The following is a 22123-nucleotide window of genomic DNA, read 5'->3' as shown; positions in this document are numbered from 1 at the left end:
CAGAGACCACTTCTTCCAGGGCCCTCTGGTTCACAAATTACTAAGCATGACAAAGCATCATACTTTGGAGTATTGTTTTCTGAGCCTCATGGATTTAAGAGTATTTAAGTAACGGAAAGCATCAGGGAAAATCAAATGATGAGTAGAGCTGGTTACTACATATGGCATAGAATATGTGCTACACATGGCATAGCCCAAAAGTTCAGAGTATTTATTGTAATGCAAATAATTATTACAAACCAATGTGCAATGGAAACTCATTTTTGTTATTCTTCTACTTCGAAGTATTGAAAACACTTTCCATTTTGCTTATAGATGATTGATACTCAGTTTTGAATATTTAAATTGTCCCTATGGCCAAAATATAGAAGCAACTTGGCAAGAAAAGGTAAGTATATGAAAATTAATCCTATGCCCCTTTCCTTCATATTCTAACTGGGAAACAAAGTAAAATATTTTTAGAAGACAGTTTATTTACCCTACTGCTATTTAATTGTAAATTAGGGTTAAATTTGTTAATTTCTTTAAGCTTTAGTTTTCTCATTAGTAAAAGTTCTATAGCATCTACCTCAAAATGTAAAAATTTTATTGAGATAAGCAAAATGCCTGCTTCAATTTAAGTGTTCAATTAGTGAGACTTGTAGTTTAAAGCACGAAAATTGAAAATGCATATTTTGCTTAACATTTTGTATTGCATTCTCAGTTTTGCTTGTATATGATTTTATGAGTATTATCAGACATGTAAATTTTGACTATGTTGACATTTTTCCTTCCTCATAAGCAAATAGGAGAGATAAAACCTTATAAAATAAGGGGGTAATTTAGTATAATGTTCAAAAATATTTGCCACTTGTTACAAAATTGTGAATATTCAACAACGAAACAAAGTAGTTGGTTGTATAGTTCTTAAATACTTTGTCTAAAAATTGTTTACAACATAAGTCTGATTGAATATTAAATTTGTTAAATTTACTGGTGAAAAAAATTTTGTAAATTATTGAAGAAGATTACTCACACAGATTATTTTTTAGCTTAATTCCTTAACGGCATTAAAAATTCTGAGGGGAAATGCCATAGAAGATGCATCAAGGCTAATATATATTTCAATTTTGATGATGTTTTCCAGGGTAACCAATAAAGTCACATGAAAAATGTTTTGTTATATTAAAGTATGTTATTAGAAAGTTTGGTCTAGGATCAGTTTGATCTAAAACTAAAACTGTAGTTTGCCATTTTCATAATTTCAGATCAGTTTTTCAGTAAGACAGTTTACAATTTTTAGAAATAAAACCCAAAAATATGTGTCTTAGCAAGCAAATTCAGTGAGAAGAATTGGCATTTTACATTTTTATAGCAGCTACTCACAAAAAGTATTTTATCTTTTCCTTTATAAAAGTTAGGATATGAATCAAAGGAATAAAAATAAGTACTTACATAGCTCATAGAAGAAATGGCTCTTGCTAAACTTCTTAAATATTATAAATATTTCAAAAATATTTTAAAACATTTGGTCTTCTTTAAATACTCTCACATAATATTGCCAATTCATAAATATTCCAGAATGAAACTAATACCCAACTATTTAATAAATTGAATTAATAATATATACTAAGAAATGTTAGCAGAATGATCTTGATTCCAATGTCAAAGACTATTTTCTATTTTGCTAAATGGAATAAATTTTACTGAGAATTTGTTACAAAATCTTCAGAAAACGTTCATGAATGACAAATTATTTATACTTCTATTTAGTGATAAATTAACTACAAATTCTATTTTTCCTACTATAATTTTATTTTCACCTACCTGTCTTGTCTTCTATATACACATAGATGTATACACATCTATTTATACAACAAAAATGTTTAATATCAAGGAAAACATTTTAATTATATATATAACTGACTATTAAAATTAACCATTGCTAAAATTTCAAATTTTAAGGCCTAAGTTATGTTTACTATGTCTCAATGATCAGAATTAAACTATATCTCAATGATCAGAATTAAAGTATATGTGTTTAATCATTACAGATATTATTTATTATGAAATTCATATTCAGAATCTACCTATTTCCCAGCATATAGTTTGTATAGTTTGGATACCAAGGTTTAGACTCTGGAAGATTGGTCTCCACTGTGGTGGCATTAATAGGTGGTGGAACCTTTAAGAAGTGGAGCCTAATAGAAGGTGATTGGGTCATCAGAGTCATATCTTCCAAAGGGCATATATTAACCAGTGACTTTATAATTGTTCCTAATTTTTTTATTTGCACTAAGTTCCTGGAATATCAAATAGAAAGATACTGAAATTAAAAAATTAAAGATGCGCACATGCCCATGCATGCACATAAATGTATATACACATAGATAGGTGAATTTTCAATGTAGTATCCATTTCCTTTGATGTAAGGGACATTGTATATTTTAAAAACTTTTAAAAAGTAATTTATGTATACGAACAGGTATTTTTGTTTGAATATGTATAACTTTTAAAATAGAAATGTAATGTGTTTGCTTTATAGATTGAAAAATATTGGCATTTTCATTCCCATATGTACTACCCATATGAATATAAACTCTAAGACATTGCTTAAAATAAATAAGGAAATATAGTACTAAATTTTGAGAGGGCATTCCTATAATTATAAACCATCTCCGAAAATTGTATGTCATTAAAATATGGTTTTAATAGCCTCTACTTAGTAAACATTATTCTATTTCATATGTAAATCTAAAAGTATAACTTGAGGGGGAAATGATTTCTGTTCATCTTATTTTTTATATGGACTAAAATTCTGCAATTTTAGAGCTGAAAGAGACCTTAGAGGGTTTTACCTGTGTCCTTCAGAAATTTTTGTTAACAAGTTAACTTTCAAGGGATCTACATTTTACATGGTACTCTACTAATGGTCAGATTTCATCTTATCCAAATTTAGCATGCAGTTTTCTGTCTTTATTCAAGCTTTCTCTAGAATACAGTGCTGCTGGGAAGTTGCGCTGTGACAGTTTTCAAGAATTTTTAATGAGAGTTAATTTGAATGCTCAAGTTCTAAAATATTAATGATGTTCAAGAGAACTCTTTAGCTCTAAAATTTAGACTTTTGTCTTCTGAATTGAAGAATTAATGTTCTACCTTAAATATAATTCAAATTTTACTAAATATAATGATATAAAGAAGACTTTGATGTATACATTTGCTCTTTTACATATGTAAATGCCTATTGAGGCTTGAATTTCTCAGTGTGACTAAAAGTCTTAAGTATGCTGAATAATTAAATAGTATAGCTTATATTTATTTCTCATATTTTTCTCAGTATCATTTTGTTAAACATAATTTCTCTAATCATAACTGATTTCTGGTGTTTTTTTTCATTGTGTTCCCAGATTAAATGTGTGTTTCAAAAGTTTCAAGAGCATTATTGGATGATAGAAGAATACTATTATAATCCTATTATAGTTATAATTAAAAATATTATATTAAATAAATTGTAATTATCTTGTTAATATTGATAATCCTATTTTCTATTGATGTTTATTCTGTTTCTTCACATTTTAATCTATGTTCTTCAAGACAACATGGAAATAAAAGGCAAATGCTTATAGAAAGATGAGGACAGAAACAAGTAGTTGAAGAAAGTTGGTTCAGAATAGAATGGAGATGAGAATATAGGTCAACATAATGCCTACTCTTCATATAATCCTCACATCTCAGAAAGTGAGAGCTTTAGCCACTAATCCTGTTCATGAGGTCTTCCCATTTGTGAACCAGTTACCTCTCAAATGCCTCACCTCCCAATTCCAGCATATTGGGATTAGGATTTCAACATATAAACTTTGAGAGGAACATAAACATCCAGTCCATTACATAGAATGTGGGCAGATATTTGGGCAGGAACTGGGTTTGCTGGCATAGGAATCATTTAGATCTCTCTCTCTTTTTTTTTTTTACACCAAAATATATTTAGTGAAATGCTATATTAATCTCCCCATTAAGATACTAACATATATGCAATATCTTTGCACTATTTTCTTTGTATGACTCAGCTAAGAAAACATTTGAATCTACCTCTGTCAACTGTCCATGTAAAACCTATATCCCCATATCTTTAACCCTGTATCAACAGATTTCAAAAAGATGGTAAACTAAAGGAAGAGTGCACTTCCCAGCAGTTACTTAGCACCAAACTTAAAAAAGTAGAAATGCTATTCCTTAGCAATGTAGGTAACTAAGGGAACTCACTGAAATTGAAAACTAGACAGTAAAAGAAACCGTACAGACACAGACACTCAGAAACTTTGAGCATAAAATAAGATATAATATGTTAGAAATGGCACCTGCTTGGCTAGGAGCAGCAATAGCAGAAGCACAGGCAAGAGGCAAAAGTATGGCAGAAAAAGGAAAAAAAGAGTCCTTGAGGAACCTGTGGACTAGAGAAGGAGACTGATCTTTATGGACGCAGAGGCAGTGGGGGAGGTTGTTGAGTGAAAAAGCAACCAAAATTGCTTGGCCTGTGGGCAGATAGTTGGGCAGGAACTGGGTTTGCTGGCATAGGAATCATTTATCAATGCTGTGAGGCTACCATCAGAGACAGGAGTTTGGGAACTCATAAAGGAAGTTGCCAGCAGACCCATCAGTACCTTAGTATGAGCCCCAGAGTCTTCCTGGACCACAGTGACTGAGATAGGTGTAAAGAAAACTGTGCTGAGAGCATACAGCCACATCCCTTGGTTCCTGGTGCTCCAGACATCCCACAGAGATCAACATCTCCTTGTCAACAGGGGCGTGTATTAAATATCAAAAAAAAAAAAAAAAAAACAAAGACAGAGTTTCAAGGGTCAACTAAGACCAAACCTCAGCTGCTGCAGCTTTCAATTTGGAAGTCTGCACCAACCACACTACAAGAATATACAGTTTGTCAGCATTTACCAGTCTATCCCAGCCTATACTAGGAGATGGGAAGCTGAGAGTTTCTACAATCAGAATTGGCTCTTAGACACAATGACTGGCAGCTAGGTGAGGAACACATAAATTTAACAATCCTTAGTCCTTAACCCAAGGGTTATATACCGTAGAAATAAATACAAAAAATGAGAATTTATTCTTGTCACCAGTTTTGACCCACTCAGCATAAATGAGTTTGTTTTTTGTTTGTTTTCCTTAAGTGTTTCTACCTCCTCATATGTATCCCTATTTTTTATGTTTTTCTTTAATCTTTAAAAAATTCTTTAAAATCATTTTATCATATTTTCTTATTTTTTAACTCTAAAAAAATTCTGTAAGATTGTGTGTATGTGTGTGTGTGTGTGTGTGTGTGTGTGTGTGTGTCCCACTGTGCAGATAGGCTCAAATATATGTGTTACTATAATTTTACTTTCATTTTAGTTACTTTCTTCTTCATTTGTTTATTGTTTAGCTTTGCTTTGAGTAGATGGTACATAATTATATGTAGATTCGTGTTATTTTGATCTTACATTTGTTTGTACCTTGTTTTTTGTCCCTCTTATTGCTGCTTCTTCACTTTTAACATCCACTAATACTCAAAATTTCCTGTTCCCTCTTCTCCTGCTTTTTTAAAAATTACATTTCTTATATTTGTATTCTTCCTCCTATAGCTATCATCACTACCTTTCATCTGTTCACTTTTCAAATATTTCAGATGTTCTCTTGCCTTCCTACCCCTCTATATTCCCTTCACTTAAGAAATGATACTTCTATTAAAATAATTATATTGCATATGTAATTTCTATCCCATCCCATTCATGTTTTTGTGATTATTAATACAGTGGATGATGTAAAAGATACCTGATCTTTATGCCTAATCTACTTCATGAATTTTATTATTAGTGCTTATGTTAAGTACTGACTCCATTATTCCTACATAGGTGACAATTAGTGTAACAGATATCAAGTTAGAAAACAGAGGCTGTACATCTGTTGCCAATATTATTGTTATTCCTGGCTTCCACCTTCCTCTAAGAATGGATGGAAAGTGACTGGAACACTTTAAGTTGCCAAATAGGTGTCTTGATGAAAAAATATACAAAACTCAGGCAAACAACAGCAAATCTCATCCAATGCATTACTTGGCCCTACCTTAGCCTTAATAATACTTCAACACATTTAACTGGGAGACAGCAACCTATGATCAACAATCAGGCCCCATGGAGTAGTAACAAGAGAGGGACCTCAGTTTGCACTCCTAGATGTATTTCACTCCTGGAATATGGAGGAGAAAGAGAGATGTCCTGGACATCTGAACTTCCTGAAAAGTTCCAGGACAAAAAAGGTAATTATACACAAAAGGACAAATGTATAAAAGAGGAAGGGAAATTCGTATCAATTTATGTGCAAGTCCAAGACCTCTGAATACATGATGATATAGGCAAGCAAATCTCCCCCCAAAATTGACAATACCCCAACAAAGGATTTCACAGCTATGGAATTAGATGAAATTCCAGAGAAAGACTATAAAAAACTGATTCTTAAAATGTTTGATGAACTCAAAGAAGATCTAAGGGATGAATTAAGAGAGGAAATACAGGAGATAAAAAACCATTTCAATAAAGAAATGGAAATAATGAAAAAAAAAACAAATCAGAACTCCTGCAAATGAAAGACAAAAGGAATCAAAAATTCACTTGAAAGTGTAGAAAAATTAACTTGAAAATGTGTAGAAAAAAAAAAAAGAATGTCAGGCCGTAAAGACAGAACTTTAGGTCTCGGACACAAGGTATATGAACTTGAATACCCAACTATGGAGTAAAGGAAAAAAAAGTAAAAGATCATGATCAGAATTCTGGGATAGCATCAAGAGGACAAACTTAAGAGTCATTGGAATATAGGATAATATGGAGATACAAATTAAAGGCATTAAGAGCAACTTATATAGAACAGTAACAGAATTCCTGCCCCCCCATATTAGAAATGAGAAAGACAACAAAATACAGAAGGCTTATAAGACACTAAATAGAAAATATCAGAATAGAACCTCTCCATGGTGCATCGTAATCAAAATTCCTAACATAGAAAATAGGAAAGAATATTAAAAACTGTTAGAGAAAAACATCAGGTTACATTTACAGGCAAACCAGTAAAGTTTACTTCTGACTTCTCATCTTAGACCCTAAAATCAAGGAGGAATTAGAATGAAATATTGCAATATCTAAAAGAAATAATTGTCAGCCAAAATAGCAATATCCAGCAAAGTTATCTTTCAAAATAGATGAAAAATAAACATGTTCTCTGACAAAACTAAACTACTAGAGTTTTTGATCACTAAGCTATCACTACAAAGAATATTCAAAGATATATTTCTATTCAAATAAGTGCCAAATCTACCAAACTGATGAAGACCACTAAAAGTGCAACCACTTAAATGAAAATCAAGTCAGAATTAAACAAATCAAAATGGCATGGCATAACACACACATATGTATAATGACATTGAATTTAAATGCTCTCAACTTTCCAATTAAGAAATTGATTGGCAGACTAGACTTGAAAAAACAAATCCAACTATGTACTCTTTGCAAGAAACTCATCTCATAGGCAAAAACACACACTTGCTGAAAATAGAAGGATGGAAAAAATATTTCATACAAATGGAGTTTTCAAAACAAGCAAGAGTAACTATTCTCATGTCAGACAAAGTAGATTTTAAGCAAAGCTTAATCAGAAGAGACAAAAATGCCATTATTTATTAATATAGGGAACAATCCAACAAGAAGACTTAATAATATGTAATACATTAGCCCCAAATGTTAATGAATTTAAAAATTCTTCCTAACATTAAATCCAAGATAGATCCCAATATAATAATACTGAGTGATTTCAACACACCCTTATCATCAATAGACAGGTCATCCAAACATAAAATCAATAAAGATATTCCCAACCTAAATGATACTACAAATCAAGCAGACCTAATATACATCTACAAAATATTTCATACCAAAACACCTAAACTCACCTTCTCAGCAGCTCAGAAAAGTATTCTAAAGTAGATGATATTTTAGATCACAATATAAGTCTTAGCAAATACAAAGAACATGAAATAATCCCATGCATCCTATCAGATCATAATGAGATGAAGATAGAAATCAGTAGCAAGAAACATAATAAGAACCATATATACACATGAATATTGAAAAATACTCATTTTAAGTGAAGAATGGACCATAGAAGAAATGAGAGAAAAAAATAAATTCTTAGAAACAAATGAAAACAGAGATACAACATATCAAAATCTCTGTGACCATATGAAAGCAGTTCTAAGAGGAAAATTAATAGCATTGAGTACCTACATTAAACAATAGATTCCAAATAAATAAGCTAGGTTGCATTTCAAGACCTAAGAAAAGGAAAAACAAACTAATTCCAAAATCAGTAGGAAACTGGAATCAATTAAAATCACAGCCACAAATAATGAAATTGAGAATAAAAAAATAGAGGTGTTTCTTTTAGTAGATAAATATGATTGATAAACCCTTTGTCAAACTATCCAAAAGAAAGAGAGGACCCAAATAAACAGAAAGGATAAAGAAGATATCACCATGAACACTTCTGAAATCCACAGGATCATTAGAAACTATTTTGAAAAATTATACTTCATAACTAGAAAGTCTAGAAGGTATTGACAATATTCTATACACATGGTACCTGCCCAAATTGAACTGAACTGGGCAGGTACCATGTGTATAGAATATTATATATATATATATATATATATATATATATAAACAGACCAATACCAAGTAATGAAACAGCAATTAAAAGTCTACCAACAAAGAAAAGCCCAGGACCATGTGAATTCTCAGCTGAGTTCTACCACACCTTTCAAGAATTAGCATCAGTCTTTCTCAAATTATTCTATGAAATCAAAAGGGAGAGAACACTCCAAAATACATTGTATGAAGCCAGTATAACTCTAATACCAAAACCAGACAAAAACACACCAAGGAAAGAAAACTACAGACCATCATCACTGGTGAACATAGATGCAAAAAATTCTTAACAAAATATCTGCAAACCATATTCAAAAGCACATTAAGAGAAAATACATTATGATCAAGTGGGTTTGATCCCAGGTTTGTGAGATTGGTTCAACATACCAACATCAAATGTAATTCACCACTTAAAAAGAACTATACAAGAATCATAAGATCATTTCAATAGATGCAGAAAAAGCCTTTGATAAAATTCAGCACTCTTTCATGTTAAAAAACACTGGAGAAACTAGGGATAGAACAGAGTTGCCTCAACATTAAAAAGGTTAAATAAGACAAACCAAAAGCTAACATCATACTGAACAGAGAAAAACTGAAAACATTTCCTCTAAAATCAGGAAAAAGAAAATGATGTCTACTTTCACCACTTCTGTTCAATACAGTTCCCCAAACTCTAGCCAGAGCAATTAGGCAAGAGAAGAAAATTAAAGGAACAGAAACAAGAAAAGAAGAAGTCAAACTGTCTCTCGTTGCTGATGACGTGATCTTATATCTAGAGGCCATCAAATTCTACCAGAAGAATTCTAGAGCTGACAAATGAATTCAGCAAAGTAACAGGTTACAAGATCACCCTTCATAAAACCAATTACTTTCCTGTACTCCAACAGTGATTCTGTTGAAAAAGAAATCAGGAAAACATCTCATTCACAATAACCTCAAAAAAAAAAAATCCTTGGGAGTTATTCTAACCAGAGATGTGAAAGATCTCTAAATGAAATTTATACAACACTAAGAAAAAAATTGAAGAAGGCCTTAGAGGATGTAAAGACCTCCCATGATCTTGAATAGGTAAAATTAATTTTGTCAAAACAGCCATACTACCAAAAGCCATTTACAGATTCATTGAATCAAACTACTAATGACATTCTTCATAGAACTAGAAAAACCAGTAATTAAATTCATCTTGAAGAATAAGAGAACCAGAGTAGCCAAAGCAATTCTGAGCATGAAAAGCAATACAGGAGGCATCTCAATGTCTGATTTAAAATCATACTACAGATCTACAGTAAAAACAAACAAACAGCATGAAGAGCAATACAGGAGGCATCTCAATGTCTGATTTAAAATCATACTACAGATCTACAGTAAAAACAAACAAACAAACTAACTAACAAACAGCATGGCATTTGCATCAAAATAGACATAAAGACCAATGGAATAAAAAACACAGAGAAAACCCCTCATATTTACACTCATCTGATACTTGACAAAGATACCAAAAATATATCTCAGAGAAAAGATAGTCTTTTCAACAAATGATGCTGGGAAAACTGGATATACATATACAGAAGAATAAAATTTGATCCCTATCTCTTATTCCGCGCAAAAGTCAAATCAAAGCAAATGAAACACTTAGAAATTAGACCAGAAACTGCAACTGCTATAAGAAAATATAAAGCCAACACTCTATATATTGGTGCAGGCACCAACTTCCTTAACAAGACCCTTAAGGCTCAAGAAATAAAACCAAGAATCAAAAAATGGAGGAGCATCAAATTAAACTTCTGCACATCAAAGGGGATGTGTCTACAGAATGAGAGAAAATCTTTGCCAGATGTTTCTCTGACAGGGGATTAATATCCACAATATGTAAAGAACTCAAAAAGTTTAACGCTGTCCCGCAAGAAAAAAAAAAAAAACAAATAGCCCAACATATAAATGGGTAAAAGAATCTAATCAGACATTTTTCAAAAGAATAAATATAAATGGCCAACAAATATATGAAAAAAATATTCAACATCATTAGCAATTAGGAAAGAAAATGCACATTTAAACTGCACTGAAATTTCATCTCACACTAGTCAGAACTACAATTATCAAGAATATGAATAATAATAAATGCTGAAGAGGATGTGGGGGAAAAAGGTCCACTCATACATAGATGAATGAATTAAGAAATGTGGCCTATATACACATTGAAATTTTATTCAGCGTAAAGATTAAAATTATGGCATTTCCTGGTACATAGATGGAAACAGAGAACATCATGAAATAAACCAGACTCAGAAGTCAAGGGTCAAATGTTTTCTCTTATATATGGAACCTACAGCAAAATAAGGAAAAAAATTATGTGTAGCGGGATTTGATATTATGAAGATATAGGGAATTTCAGTGGAGTAGAAGAATGAGATTTGAGAATGAGGGAGGAGGAACTGGAAAGGGGAGGAAATGTAGAAAGATTTGAACAGACTCATGCTGTGTGCATACATAAGTATAACCCAGGGTATTTAACCTTTTTGTATATGTAATAAGCACGAATCAAAAACAAATAAACACCCCTTTCTCAGCTCCACTGAATCACACAGGCCCATTGTGTACCTGGCCTATTCTAAAGGAATGAGAGGAAGGCTGTCCTATGCCCTGAAGACCTGTCCCAAAGTGGACTCTCAGTTGCTAGGAGTTCAATGGCTTCTGGTCTAGGGGTGGGAGGCTTCTCTCCTTTCAAGTCACCAATCTTCTTTGGCTATTTCTCTTCTCTAGCCAATGCAGCCTTTTATGCTGTGTCTAAGACATACAGTTACCTGACCCCCAATTTCTGGAAAGAAACTGTTCACCAAATCTCCCTATCAGGAATTCAGAGACCATCTTGTGAAAATTCACACTAGAGAATCTGTGCAGTGGACCCAGGCTCCAGCTATGGCTACAACATGGGGGTTTTTATGCAAGAAAAATAAAGTGAATGAAACCTGTTATAAAACAAACAAAAATTAAAGGAATGAAAGGAAGATCAATGGAGTACAGGAAGGAGAATGGGAGTAGGAGGAGGGGAAAGAAAGTTAGGAGGGAGGACAACAGGGACTAAAATGAAGTATATCAAATTCCATATATGTTTGACTTTGTCAAATTGAATCCAATTATGTATAACGATAATGTTTCAATACCTGGATCATAAAATAATTTGCTTGTTAGTATCTAGAATCATCATTCTTGCAGTTGTACAAGGCAAAGAAGAGGGAATATTTACTTACCATCAAATACAAGCAGAAGCAGAGCTATTATGTGGATATTAATCAGGACCTTCCCAGGTGCCTGCCTCATTCTTTTCATTGAATTGTATTAACTTTTGCTCTTTATGGCAATGCTGCACTACAAATTTTTATACATATTTTTTATTTTGTATTTCTATGAATACATGTCTGTGATAAATTCATATAAAGGTGTTTTTAGATGAAAAAGGATCTGCAGTTTTTTGTTTATTGTTATTTTTTTGTTTGTTTGTTTTTGTACCATACACTAAACCCAGGGGCACTTAACCATTGAGCCGCATCCCTAGGCCTTGTTATGTTTTATTTTGAGATAGGGTCTTGCTAAGTTGCTTAAGGCCTTGCTAAATTGCTGAGCTGGCTTTGAACTTGTTATCCTCCTGCCTCAGCCTCCCAGAGATGCTGGAATTACATGCATATGTCAAGTCACCATGACCAGTGCATATGCAGTGTTAATTGCAAAAGACAATAGCAAATTACTCTCTTCAGAATTCATACTGATAATATGTCAACAAAAAAGCTTTGCCACTGCCTGTTTTTTATATTTTTGCCAGGTAATATAGTACCAAATATTTGTCTTTAGCTATATCACTGATGAAAAATGTGGTTAACATTGTATGTTTTAAATTGCATGTCTCCCATAACAACAGAGATTAAGCTAAAACCACCATTTATACTGCTTTAGAAGTTGACATTCACATAGATTATACTTTAGAGACATTTATATTTCCTTTCATGTGAACCTTTGGGAGTGCTGAAGGGTGACTGTGCAAATAGTATTTTTTTCCTAAAATCTCCTAATTTCATGCTGCTTTTAATCTACAAATTTTCATGTGATCAATTTTTCAGTCTTCTATGATTTGTAGATTTTATATAAATATGTAAAATCTTGAAAAATCTGATTCATTTGAAATTACTTTGAGTTCAGTTTTGGTATAGGGACCCAACTTTATCAAAACACTCAAAATTAATTAAAAAATTAATCAAATTTTGTTGATTAATTCATTTTTCCTAACAAAATTATAAAATTGCCTTTTTTCTTCATTTCTGGCCCTCTCTTCTCTGAATCTTTCAGTCTATTTATGTAGCTGTACCATATTGATTAAACATTATGACTTTATAAAATATTTCCTTTTAGCAATGGTAAAACCCTTCAGTACATTTTATAACATTTTTCCTAATTTCGCATATTTTAGACAAATTATCACAATTATAGTTCTGAAATAAAATATCCTGTTGTCCTTTTTATTTGAATTGAATTAAATTCAAAGTTTAATTTAGAGAGAATTGATATTGATAATGAATCTATCTATCAATGAGCGTGATCTCTTCATTTGTTCAAGCCATTTTCCTTTTCTGTCTCCCACAAGTATGTGAAATTTTCTTTACATGGATATTGGGTATTTTAATTGGTGTCATTATTTAGTGTACTGATTTTTAAGTTGCTAATACAAATGCTATTCTTTGTGCTGTTCCAAATTCTGAATGATTTAAAATATGAACATAGAAAGAAAATATTTTAATTTTTAAATTAAAATTGCTTAATTCTCTTGTTTTGTAAACTAAATTTTGAAAATTTTATCTTCTTAACTTTTTAGGTCTATGATCACATCTCTTTTTTATTGTTTTATTGAATTTATTTATTTATTTATTTTTATTATTGGTTGTTCAAAACATTACAAAGCTCTTGACATATTATATTTCATACATTTGATTCAAGTGGGTTATGAACTTGATCATAATGAAAGTTTTTCTTTTTTCTCCATTTGTAGACTTTTTTCCTGTTGTTCATATTATTGTTGTTTAATTTCACGAAGAAATGCTTCCAGAAAACAAACAAACATTAAATAATAGTGATGAAATAGTAAGTAATTTGTTTCTGATTTTAACTGAAAAGCTTCTTGTTTTTTTCTATGAAGTCTGTTGTGAATGATCTTCAGTTTCCTAGTTTTGTGGTTTTTCTTTTGGCTATTAAAATTATTCCATAAAAAAGGTTTTGTTTTTTACTCTTTGTGTGGCTGTTATTAAATTTTGTAATTTTTACATGTGTTACTTTTGGGGACAGATGGATAGATGATATTGAAGAGAACAGAACTTTGAAAATTTTGCTAATTTTCATGATGAAAATGTCTTTTTGTAGACAAAGGTTTATATTCCTTGACTGGGGAGAGGTTTTCTTTGTACTTTTCAGAACACAGAGGGCAATATATAGTCACCTTGTGATCACAAAAATGACAGAACAGAAAGATAGAAGAAAAGTTATTTCTTAAAGATATCAATGAAGATTTAGTTGTCATGCCTGCAATGTGTCTTACTTTTGGCTTCCAGTATTGTAACAAAGCACATTTTCTTATACTTTAAGTTAGTTCAAGTTAGGGAATTTCCTTAATAACAATGAAAATGGAATATTATACAATGATAACAATGACTTTACAATGACACACAAAAGATGGAGTTCTCACAAACACAAAATTGATCAAAAGAAGCCAAAGCATACACACAAAACAGTCTATGATTCAATTTATATCAGATAACAAAGACTTAAAACTCAGCTATATTATAAAAAGTCAGGATAGTGAATTTCTTTGAATAGTCAGACACACTGACAGAAAAGAAGCACAAGAATGCTTTCTGAAGCAAAATCAGAACTATATAATAAATGGAAAACTGAAACATGTTCTATTGCAACATTTTAGCAATCATACAGTATCTTTTGTGCTGTGTGGATGACTGCAGGAGTAGAATAGGAAGGCAGAACCATACCCACATCTGTATGCAAACTTAGTTTGTAGAAGAATTTTCTTTTGAAGTTTAGTGGAAAAAAAAGATGAACTTTTCAATAGAACTACAGTAAAAAGTGATTATACAAATGGGAAAATTATAAAATTATTTTTGCCTGACACCTTATATCACATATATACTGTTTTTACATTTGATTAAAAACTTAAGTTTAAAAGATAACTTTTATAAAATATTAAGAAACAGTTTTGGAATATCCATTTATGACTTATGATGGTAAAACCTTCATTAAACAACATTCTTCAAATTAAAAAGCTCTTGATTTGACTAAAGAAACTATTTTCTCAAAAGTTAGCACAGTTGAATAGTCTATAATAAGTGAAGAAGATAAAAAGAAAATATAAAATGAACAAAATATTAATCAATATCTCAATATATTGGGAACTCCCGTAAATCAATAAGAAAAGCACACCAGACCCAAAAGAGGCAAAAGACTTAAAGAATCCTCTGTATTAGAGAAAAACAGAATAGCCAACAAACATGAAGGCATTTTCAAATTAATAGTAATAAACTTAGGCTTCCCATCTATTTTATTTCATAATTTAAGTAATCAGCATTTGTTTAACTACTGAAGAAAAATAAATAAACAAATAAATAAATAAATAAATATAGAAATGATTCTGAACTTCTTCTTTAATGGTTCTTATATTTAAACAGTCATTAAATCCTATAATTTTTTCCTTGAAAATGCCTTGTATAAAAAATTTGTCCTTTTTCTTCATTCATCCTTGAATCTAGACTTTTTTTAGGAGCTTTGGGTTTCTCTGCCTGTATAATGAACATTAAGAAAGTCAAATTTGTTTGATTTCAGAGGATAAACTAGAATATCCTACAGACCAATAATCTTTGAAGCAGAATATACAGATATAATGAAAAACAGGTAAAAAACTATTGATCTTTTTTTACATTTTTGTTTATATTATCTTTTAAAAATTATTCTTTTGTATGAGTTCTAATGTGTTCTTACTATAGTAAATAATGTGTAAATTGTGGTGTGTGTTTAACAACATTTTATAGATCCTTGTAGAGACTGAAGATAGGGAGTTAAAAAGCTTAGTTGTAGGGTTTGCCTTTTATGAGTCTTAGACCTTATAGAATACCAAGGTAAGAAAATTATTGATAAGGCGTAATTTATTTATGTTCTTTGGCTTTTAGTACAAAAAGTATTAGTTATTAAAATTATTTTAGATTTTTAAATTTGTTTAATCTTACTGTTTCTTGAGGATGAGCACTAATTTCTCGGAATCTTTTTGGTATAAGTCTCTTTGCTTGGCCTTTTTTATATTTCAAGTGGGAACCCAGGACATGTTGGTACCTATCAAACATAAGAGGATGCACCAAATTAACCTGCAAATCCAAAAGGTTATATTATTGAATCTGTGTGCTTCATAACATTTTCTGAGAAGAATAAAAGCACTTTTATGCTTTTAATAAGGCAAATCGGTAATACTAATAATTCTAAGACTTGAAAATATCTGACTGTGAAGTTGATTATGTACTCAAGCAGAAAGCTATAATCAAAAAGGTTTCTGAAACTACTCTCTTTCACAATGGCTTTTTTCATATTATTGTTGTAGAAGTTTAATTTCTTCAAAAATACAAAATAATTGGACATACTAACTCCCTTTAACTAAAAAAATAAGTTTTCATATTTTTAATAAACCAACCAATATATTTCTTGATAAAACACATTTGTATGAATTATGCTCCTGAAACTGAGGTTCATGACCAAAAAACATGAGCCAAATGAAAATAAAATGTCCAATACATGATAACTAGAAATCAAAACTTTGTTTCCCATATTCATTATCTATCCCTTACATTCTACTCTATATTATCGCATTATTGGTCTTTCTTGTTTCCTTGGACCTGGGGCCAGGTTGGTCTTTGGTTGGATTTGCTATCAGAAGGAACAGGAGTTGTAAGTCTGGATTTGCCCTTCATTAGTTTATCATTCTATCCAAGGTCACAGCTCTCCTCAGAGTCCTCTGTTTTTAGATTCTAATGAATGCTCCAGCCCCATACCATTTCTAGACAAGAAGTTGTGAACATCCTCTTCCTATCTTCAGGGCAATACTTTGTCTCTTTTAGTATCCCAAACCCTACTCAATTCTTCATAAATAAATTCTTATTTAATTATTTTAAATTGATCATTTTAGGTGACCAATCTGTTTCCTATGGGAAACTTGATTGATTCAGCATACATACAGTGACTACTGATGCTAATTATTTATTTTATGCTTTAAATTTTATTATATTTCATTTAATACATGTTGAAAATTCCATTGAACTAAAGGACATATCTCAAAATTTGATCTTGTTCAATTCATCTATTTGATATTTTCTTTAACTAATTCTGAATTTAAATGTACAAAGTTAGGTTTATAAAAATTGGCAAGAATCTGAGACATTAATTCTCAAGTTTTTTTAAAAAATCATATATAAAAGATTTAATACCATTCAATAGATACTTATTATTTTTAATAACTCATTCATAAAATGCCTGACCACTGTTAATATAATCTCTGAAACCATTTAATCACTTAAAATATTTAATATCCAATGCAGAGATTCAGAAATATAATATGAAATACAAGACCAAGGGGATGATGATATTAACTCCATAAACTAGGAAGAACAGAATTTTCGTGAAGGCGTTCCTGCACCCGCTGTCTGACAGGGTCACAGCGTGGGGGATGCTATGGCAAGGCCTCACCATCTGGAAACTAGACCCATTAGGAATGTTAAGTGTTTTGTTTATGATACTCATGATAAGGATAACAGGGCATATGTCAATCAATAATAAAAGTACACATTGCCTGAGATTGTAAGAAACTTCCCAGAATGAGACTAAGGATCCAATTGAGACAGGCCATGAGGTGCATTTCAGTTTCTCTCAGGATACAAACAATAGTGTTATTCTTCAAGCCTGAGCAACAAGAAATATTTATCTCATGGTTAACAATTTACACTAGCCCCACCCCCAACCCCATCCTAAAGCCACAACCTGTACAATAGCCTAGCTATAGAAAAACAATTGCTGTCCCAACAGTACCAGGACTACCGTATGTAGCTTATGGTATCCCCTCAAGGAAAAGAGGCTAATAAAAATACATTCCCCAACCAATAGACCCTCCTTTACTTACACAGAAACTTATGATGAAAATGGAAAACACATAGTTAATATAAATGACAAATGAGTTGAGGTGTAAAGCCTGCCCTTTAGTTAAAGATTATAGAGACATAAGAATTGGTGTGCTTTGACCAAGGATCAAGGAAGTTCTTTAAGAAAGCAGTTGAATAGGTCATATAAAAAAAGGAAATTACCTTGGAAATTAAAAATAAAATAATGTAAAATTAACATAGATATATTTTAGAGGCACTTCAGAATAGTAGGCTTTTAAATAATAGACTTTCATTACTTTAAGTGTGTTTTACTGGGATTTTAGTTTAGAAGTAAGAAAGCTTATCAATAATCATAAGTATGCTTTAAAGTTAAAGGTTAATGAAATAATTATAGGTATGCTTTAAAGTTAGAAGTAAAAAATAGGTCAGGAGTCATGTAGTCTAGTTGCGTCGCCTAGCACCTAGTGATTGAGGTTAAAACATAAAAGTTTAATCATGACTGTCTAAGGTTATTTTGAACAATGTATTCAATATCTTAGATAATCAATGTATGTCAGAAAAGATTGTAATTCTTGAAAATTATGTAAATCAAAGAAGTTTCGGGCTTTGAAGCTATCCATTAACTCCCTGAAAAAGCACATGTACAAAAGGTATAAAAATAAAAGTCCCTCCAGGGGTAGAGAGATGTCTTCTGGAGGTTGCTGGTAACTTGCAACCTGTCATCCGGACTCTTCTTCTTTTGCAGACGCCACTCCTCCTTCAGGACCCCCTGGACCCTCACTCCCCCCTGCCTGGGCTGGACCTCGGTAGTAGACCTCATGAGATGGTTATTCAAGTCTGAGAGAACATGAATGATGGCTATCAATAGGGTACATGTGAGGAATAAAGAGATTATAATATGATGAAAGGGAAAGGTGTATAGGATTTTATATAAGCTGGATAAGATAGACTGGCATCAAATAGTAGAAGTTCTTAAATTCCAAAATGAGAAATTAATATTTTATTGGAGAAAAATCAAATTGCTTTCTCCATGTGATTGATGTAGAATTATACAGCATATGTGCAGGCCACAATCAGATAGTTTTAATAGTACAGAGGCAGTAGATAATTACAGGAACGGAAAAAGAAAATGGAGGTAGGAATGCTAGGAAAGAAATTAGAACAATGATTACAAGATAATAAGGTCTGATTTCATTTAAAACTGTGAAGAAGGATGTTTCTTAATTCATTTTCTCTAAAAGCAGAGCCTGAAGCAAGATAGAAGATAATGATGGCATAATTATTGGAGAAACATGCCCATTTATAAGAGATAAAGGACAAGAAGAGAATTAGAGAAATGCACATATTCAACGACCAAACAAAGGCTAAATAAAAAGGTTGAAAAGAGTAGGCTAAAACAATGTAAGGTGAAATCTGGTAGATTGTAATTCTTGAAGATCTAGAGAAGATAGCTTTGACAAAAGAAGGAACTGTTTAAAGCAATGAAGAATTTAAGCAAAACATTGTAGAGTCTAAATAAACAATAGCCCAATTCTTCATCAATCACTAAATCCATGACCTTATGACCTTATAATGGTACTCTGCAGCTCTACCAGTGAAAAGGGGGAATATATTTCTGTGCTTTTTTTTTTTTTTTTTTTTGCTACTTCCATTGGTCAGTGGAATGTGGCAGAAATCTTAATATACTGGATTGCATCTAGGACTCAAAAACCATGCACACTTCCACTATTTTTGGAGTCCTTCTGTGAAGAAGCCTAGGTAGCTGCCATGCTGAATGAAAGGAATATAAACTGATCACTGCTCCTGTCCCAGCCAATTGTCAACCAACTATCCTCTCCTCAACAGTCCAGCCTCCAGACAAGTGTCAACTGATCACACAGAGACAAACAAGACCTGTTGAAGTCATCTCAGTTGGTTACTGCTTATCAGGAGCACCCTCTGACAATTACATTTATGTGGAATAAGTAATCCTTAAAGTGAGTGTTATGCTCTGGGAGAGGCTGTTATGCAGTGATAGATAATTGATACAGGGAGAAGTCTCGGCAGCAGCAGGTTTAGTGAAGAGATATTAAGGGGCACGGTGTTAGATTTTTTATAAATTATTAAGGCATTACCAGGGATTGGGCAGTGAATATTTTTAAATACAAATCTCTGGAGAAAAGAACATTGTTGGAAGGTTGTTGAAGTTATTTTTATTGTACATGCAAGTGGATTTTGATTTTCTATAAATGTATTTACCTCTGCTTAGGAAGATGAGAACAATCCAATGGTGAGTGAGAATTAACAAGCCAATGGAAAAACAGTCTGAGGATGGAACAGATTAGAATCTTAGGGAAGGGATACAGAGAAAAGAGGCAAGGTATAGGGGAGGAAATGAGGTTGAAGGAAGGCAGTTGAGTGAGCTCATATATTTTAAATAAAGCAGAGAAATAATATGTTGAAGTAGCATAAATTAAATTGTATGTTGTTCAAATATTTTGAATAGCTGATTTGGTGTTCTAAAAGTAAAGTTTCAAACTGACGAAAATTATTTAAAGTGTAGTCAACTAGGGAATAATTAAAAGGGTGGCTGAGTGATACTGAAAGCCTGGTTGAATCTGAGCATCCAGAAACAATACCAAGAGACATGAGTAAAAGCAATGCAAAATACAATTCCGAAAGATAACTTAAAGTTGCATCAGAGTGTTTTATTTCTAAACTTGGCTCTAACTAGTCTTGTTGGTTATGAAGTTATGTGATTTTTATTTTTTACTGACTATATATCTTGAATTTATTATTTTAGTATAAGTAGCATTAATACAGATGATGCATTACAGAGCTGAAAATTTCACAATATGTGAAATTTTGCGCTTGTGCATGTGGCAGGTAGAAGATAGAAACAAAGTAGAAACTTGCAATCAGGTTTTGTGTCAGATGGAGAAATGTGAGATCTCAATAAGGTAATATGAGAAAACAATTTCCTCTCTTTCCACATCAGGCTTCTAACATCAATATTGTGAGGTTTATGAGAAAGAACTTCTGGGTTTTTGCATAAAGATGGCAAAGCATGTCTACAGGATGCTGATTAGAGAGATGTTGGCAAAGGCAAAGATAGGTGAAGGTATGTTTATAGGTAAAGGCAAGACTAGATTTTTATGGCAGTCTCTTAGGAAGTCCTCTCTTTTCAGAAAGATAAATTGTATTTAATGTCTTTACTTACAGCATAAACATCAAATCATAGTGTTGTTAAGAAAATCAAATGGGTAAGTGTACATGAAAGTGCCTTGAATATCTAAAACCCCAGACAAATAGAGAGGATTTGCTAAAGTTAAAGGCAACAATATTTAAGATAAGTTTTATTGAAATTGATTTTTTTAAATGATACAAGGAATAATCCTCATCATATTGCTTAGAAATAACTAGTTCTGTCTCAAAATGATCAAAGCAATTAATCTAAAATGTTTGTCAAAGGAGATTAAAATAATTCCTGTGTTATGTGGTATAAAATTCATGGATATATTATCTTCATTGTATATATTCAACATTCACCAAAGAAAACTAAATTAAATTACTTCTAACTCTACCAGCCCTGCATATCTTACTGTTTCTATTACCCAATGTTTATATAAACTTTTTTTTCTTATCACTTTTTGTGCCACTTGAAAGTAAGTCCTTTTATGATGAGGATTATTTGCTCTGTTGGTCTACGTGGATATTGATGAAGCAGACAGCCAGGTGACATAAATTTGAGCATTGATATGGTCTTTCTGTTGCTTTATGCAGGGAAAGAAACAGCAAAGTTTACCCTAATAGTTTGTATTCCAGCATTATAGAGATTAGGTCTAAATCGACACACATATGATAAAAGATAGGGAATTTTTCTTCAAAATCTATATTTTGTTAACAAAACCAGCAATCTTTAACATGTGGAATACATGTTGGTTACCTGCTGTGCTGGATCCTATGTTAAGTGCTAGTTAATATCCCAAATATAATCTGTCACTATCTTGGAAAACGTACACAGATTAAAAGAAGATGCTATGGCTTGAGTGTATATACCACTCCCAAATTCCTATGTTATAACTTAAACTCCAAGGTGATGATATAAAAATGTAGGGCTGTTTGGAGGTAATTAGACCTGGGGGCTATCCTCATAGATAATATTAGGCCTTTGAAAAGATATTTCAGAGAGCTGCCTAGTCTTTCTGCCCCGCTCCACCCCCACCA

The 22123-nt window shown here is 31.9% G+C and overlaps 1 long non-coding RNA gene across 1 annotated transcript; it reads left to right on the top strand.

Moving 5' to 3' along the window:
* The first annotated feature begins 13762 nt into the window (after window positions 1-13762).
* Window positions 13763-20582, top strand: LOC144376903 (uncharacterized). Its single transcript, XR_013437258.1, has 3 exons — window positions 13763-13856; window positions 15603-15671; window positions 18663-20582. It is a non-coding gene; the product is annotated as an uncharacterized LOC144376903 (long non-coding RNA).
* Window positions 20583-22123: the final 1541 nt, after the last annotated feature.

This window comes from Ictidomys tridecemlineatus, chromosome 4 (assembly GCF_052094955.1).
Source record: "Ictidomys tridecemlineatus isolate mIctTri1 chromosome 4, mIctTri1.hap1, whole genome shotgun sequence".
Lineage (NCBI taxonomy): Eukaryota > Metazoa > Chordata > Mammalia > Rodentia > Sciuridae > Ictidomys > Ictidomys tridecemlineatus.
Note: the sequence above shows the minus strand (reverse complement) of the source record. Positions and strands in the feature narration are given on the sequence as shown.